Here is a 5950-nt window from a genome sequence, read left to right on the forward strand (position 1 = left end):
TCCTCAATGGGAAAAATATGAGAACCTTTCCCTAAGATGAGGAACACTTCAAGGATGCCCACTCTCACCATTATAGTTCAACATAGTACTAGAAGTCCTAGCAACAGCAATCAGACAACAAAAAGAAATAAAATGTATTCAAATTGGCAAAGAAGAAGTCAAACTCTCTCTCTTCACAGATGACATGATACTTTATGTGGAAAACCCAAAAGACTCTACCCCCAAATTACTAGAACTCATACAGCAATGTGGCAGGATACAAAATCAATGCACAGAAATCAGTTGCTTTCTTATACACTAACAATGCAACTGTAGAAAGAGAAATTAGAGAAACGATTCCATTTACAATAGCACCAAAAACCATAAGATACCTCGGAATAAACCTAACCAAAGAGGTAAAGGATCTATACTCTAGGAAATACAGAACACTCATTCATAAGAAATTAAAGAAGACAGAAAAAGATGGAGAAATATTCCATGCTCATGGATTGGAAGAATAAACATTGTTAAAATGTCTATGCTACCCACAGCAATCTATACCTTCAATGTCATCCTGATCAACATTCCAATGACGTATTTCAAAGTGCTGGAACAAACAATCCTAAAATTTGTATGGAATCAGAAAAGACCCTGAATCCCCAAGGAAATGTTGAAAAGAAAAACAAAGCTGGGGGCATCACGTTGCACAGAATAGAGAGCCCAGATATGGACCCTCAACTCTATGGTCAAATAATCTTTGACAAAGCAGGAAAAAATATGCAATGGAAAAAAGACAGTCTCTTCAATAAATGGTGCTGGGAAAATTGGACAGCCACATGCAGAAAAATGAAACTCGACCATTCTCTAACACCACACACAAAGATAAACTGAAAATGGATGAAAGACCTCAATGTGAGACAGGAATCCATCAAAATCCTAGAGGAGAACATAGGCAGTAACCTCTTTGACATTGGCCACGGCAACTTCTTTAAAGATACATCTCCAAAGGCTAGTGAAACGAAAGTGAAAATGAACTTTTGGGACTTCATCAAGATAAAAACTTCTGCACAGCTAAGGAAACAGTCAACAAAACAAAGAGGCAAGCCACAGAATGGGAGAAGATATTTGCAAATGACACTACAGACAAAGCACTGATTTCTAAGATCTATAAAGAACTTCTCAAACTCAACACACAAAAAACAATCAAGTCAAAAAATGGGCAGAAGATGTGAACAGACACTTCTCCAAAGAAGACATACAAATGGCTAACAGACACATGAGAAAATGTTCATCATCATTAGCCATCAGGGAAATTCAAATCAAAACCACATTTAGATACTACCTTACACCAGTTAGAATGGCAAAAATTGACAAGGCAAGAAACAACAAATGTTGGAGAGGTTGTGGAGAAAGGGGAACCCTCTTACACTGTTGGTGGGAATGCAAGTTGGTTGCAGCCACTTTGGAAAACAGTGTGGAGGTGCCTCAAAAAATTAAAAATAAAGTTACCCTATGACCCAGCAATTGCACTCCTGGGTATTTACCCAAAGACACAGAGGTAGTGAAAAGAAGGGGCACCTTCCCCCCAGTGTTCATAGCAGCAATGTCCACAATAGCCAAACTATGGAAGGAGCTGAGATGTCCTTCAACAGACGAATGGATAAAGAAGATGTGGTCCATATATACAATGTAATATTACTCAGCCTTCAGAAAGGATGAATAGCCAACTTTCGCATCAACATGGATGGGACTGCAGGAGATTATGCTAAGTAAAATAAGTCAAGCGGAGAAAGTCAATTTTCATACAGTTTCACTTATGTGTGGAACATAAGGAATAGCATGAAGGACATTAGGAGAAGGAAGGGAAAAATGAAGGGGCTGGGAATCGGAGGGAGAGATGAACCATGAGAGACTATGGACTCTGAGAATCAAACTGACGGTTCTAGAGGGGAGAGGATGGGGAGATGGGTTAGCCCGGTGATGGGTATTAAGGAGGGCACATACTGCATGGAGCACTGGGTGTTATATGAAAACAATGAATCGTGGGTCACTACATCAAAAACTAATGATGTATTGTATGGTAACTAACATAACATAATAAAATAAAATTTTTAAAAAATAAGGTCTAGTTTTTCTGATGTAAAAAAAAAGATGTGTTTCATATATACAATGGAATATTACTCAGCCATCAGAAAGGATGACTATCTACCATTTTTATCAACATCGATGGAACTGGATGTGCTTATGCTAAGTGAGGTAAGTCAAGAAGAGAAAGACAATTCTCATATGGTTTCACTCATATGTGGAATATAAGAAATAGCATGGAGGACCATAGGAGAAGGGAGGGAAATCTGAAGAGGGAGAAACCAGAGAGGGAAACAAACCATGAGAGACTCAGGATCCTGGGAAACAAACTGAGCGTTTCAGAGGGGAGGCGAGTAGGGGATGGGGTATCAGGGTGATGGGTATTATTATGAAGGGCATGTTCTGTGATGAGCACCTGGTGTTACATGCAACTAATGAATCTTTGAACACTACATCAAAAACTAATGATGTACTATACAGTGGCTAACTGAACATAATAAAAAAATCAGATTGTAACTCATTGAAAAAGAGGTAGAGATCCACAGTAACAGAATCAAGAGGAGAGAGATGGGAGGTAAAGATAGAGCCCTATAGTAACAAACATAGAGGAGACAGACACAGAAAACTGATAAAGACCCACAGTAACACATCCTAGATGAGACAGAAGACAGGTAAGACTTTCTCTGCTTGCAGAGAAAGTCAATTATCATATGGTCTCACTTATTTGTGGAACATAAGGAATAACATGGAGGACATTAGGAGGAGGAAGGGGAAAATGGGGGGGAATTGGAGGGAGAGATGAACCATGAGAGACTATGGACTCTGAGAAACAAACACGGTTTTAGAGGGAAGGGCGGAGGGGGGATTGGTTAGCCTGGTGATGGGTACTAAGGAGGGCATGTGCCGCCTGGAGCACTGGGTGTTATACGAAAACAATGGATCGTGGATCACTACATCAAAAACAAATGATGTATTGTATGGTGAATAACATAACATAATAAATTTTAAAAAATAAAATAAAATAAAATTATGTGTAGAAAGAAAAAAAGAAGAAGACAGGTAAGATATAGAGACACCCAGTCAAGAACCTAGAGGAGCCCTGAAAGCAGCTCGGGAGAAGAGATATGTAACCTACAATGGTAGAAACATTAGATTGGCAACAGACCTATCCACAGAGACCTGGCAGGCCAGAAAGGACTGGCAAGATATATTCAGAGCACTAAACGAGAAAAATATGCAGCCAAGAATACTATATCCAGCTAGGCTGTCACTGAAAATAGAAGGAGAGATAAAAAGCTTCCAGAACAAACAAAAACTAAAGGAATTTGCAAACACAAAACCAGCCCTCCAAGAAATATTGAGAGGGGTCCCCTAAGCAAAGAGAGAACCTAAAAGCAGCAAAGAGCAGAAACGAACACAGACAACAGACAGTTAACAGTCACCTTACAGGTAATTCAATGGCACTAAATTCATACCTTTCAATAGTTACCCTGAATGTAAATGGGCTAAATGCCCCCAATCAAAAGACACAGGCTATCAGATTGGATTAAAAAACAAGACCCATCAATATGCTGTCTGCAAGAGACTCATTTTAGACCCAAAGACACCCCCAGATTGAAAGTGAGGGGGTGGAAAACCATTTACCATGCTAATGGACACCAAAAGAAAGCTGGGGTGGCAATCCTTATATCAGACAAACTAGATTTTAAAACAAAGACTGTAATAAGAGATGAGGAAGGACACTATATCCTACTTAAAGGGTCTATCCAACAAGAAGATCTAACAATTGTAAATATCTATGCCCCGAACATGGGAGCAGCCAATTATATAAGGCAATTAATCACAAAAGCAAAGAAACACATTGACAACAATACAATAATAGTGGGGGACTTTAACACCCCCCTGACTGAAATGGACAGATCATCTAAGCAAAAGATCAACAAGGAAATAAAGACTTTAAATGACACACTGGACCAAATGGACTTCACAGACATATTCAGAACATTCCATCCCAAAGCAAAGGAATACACATTCTTCTCTAGTGCCCATGGAACATTCTCTAGAATTGATCACATCCTAGGTCACAAATCAGGTCTCAATCGGTACCAAAAGATTGGGATCATTCCCTGCATATTTTCAGACCACAATGCTTTGAAACTAGAACTCAACCACAAGAGGAAAGTCGGAAAGAACTCAAATACATGGAGGCTAAAGAGCATCCTACTAAAGAATGAATGGGTCAACCAGGAAATTAAAGAAGAATTTAAAAAATTCATGGAAACCAATGAAAATGAAAACACAACTGTTCAAAATCTTTGGGATACAGCAAAGGCAGTCCTGAGAGGAAAGTATACAGCAATACAAGCCTTTCTCAAGAAACAAGAAAGGTCTCAAATACACAACCTAACCCTACACCTAAAGGAGCTGGAGAAAGAACAGCAAAGAAAGCCTAAACCCAGCAGGAGAAGAGAAATCATAAAGATCAGAGCAGAAATCAATGAACTAGAAACCAAAAGAACAGTAGAACAGATCAACGAAACTAGGAGCTGGTTCTTTGAAAGAATTAACAAGATTGATAAACCCCTGGCCAGACTGATCAAAAAGAAAAGAGAAATGACCCAAATCAACAAAATCATGAATGAAAGAGGAGAGATCACAACCAACACCAAAGAAATACAAACAATTATAAGAACATATTATGAGCAACTCTATGCCAGCAAATTAGATAACCTGGAAGAAATGGGTGCATTCCTAGAGATGTATCAACTACCAAAACTGAACCAGGAAGAAATAGAAAACCTGAACAGACCTATAACCACTAAGGAAATTGAAACAGTCATCAAAAATCTCCCAAGAAACAAAAGCCCAGGGCCAGATGGCTTCCCAGGGGAATTCTATCAGACATTTCAAGAAGAATTAATGTCTATTCTCCTGAAACTGTTCCAAAAAATAGAAATGGAAGGAAAACTTCCAAACTCATTTTATGAGGCCAGCATTACCTTGATCCCAAAACCAGACAAAGACCCCATCAAAAAAGAGAATTACAGACCAATATCCTTGATGAACATGGATGCAAACATTCTCACCAAAATACTAGCCAATAGGATCCAACAGTACATTAAAAGGATTATTCACCACGACCAAGTGGGATTTATCCCTGGGCTGCAAGGCTGGTTCAACATCCGCAAATCAATCAACGTGATACAATACATTAACAAAAGAAAGAACAAGAATCATATGATCCTCTCAATAGATGCAGAAAAAGCATTTGACAAAGTACAGCATCCTTTCTTGATCAAAACTCTTCAGAGTATAGGGATAGAGGGTACATACCTCAATATCATAAAAGCCATCTATGAAAAACCTACAGCGAATATCATTCTCAATGGGGAAAAGCTGAGAGCTTTTCCCCTAAGGTCAGGAACGCGGCAGGGATGTCCACTCTCACCACTGCTATTCAACATAGTATTAGAAGTCCTAGCCACAGTAATTAGACAACAAAAACAAATCAAAGGCATCCAAATCGGCAAAGAGGAAGTCAAACTCTCACTCGTTGCAGATTATATGATACTGTATGTGGAAAACCCAAAAGACTCCACCCCAAAACTGCTAGAACTCATACAGGAATTCAGTAAAGTAGCAGGATATAAAATCAATGCACAGAAATCAGTGGCATTCCTATACACCAACAACAAGACAGAAGAGAGACAAATCAAGGAGTCTATCCCATTTACAATTGCACCCAAAACCATTAGATACCTAGGAATAAATCTAACCAAAGAGGCAAAGGATCTGTACTCAGAAAACTATAAAATACTCATGAAAGAAATTGAAGAAGACACAAAGAAATGGAAAAACGTTCCATGCTCATGGATTGGAAGAACAA

The sequence above is a fragment of the Eumetopias jubatus genome, unplaced genomic scaffold (assembly GCF_037043125.1).
Source record: "Eumetopias jubatus isolate StellerSeaLion01/CBP00866 unplaced genomic scaffold, mEumJub1_p1.0 scaffold_7, whole genome shotgun sequence".
Classification (NCBI taxonomy): Eukaryota; Metazoa; Chordata; class Mammalia; order Carnivora; family Otariidae; genus Eumetopias; species Eumetopias jubatus.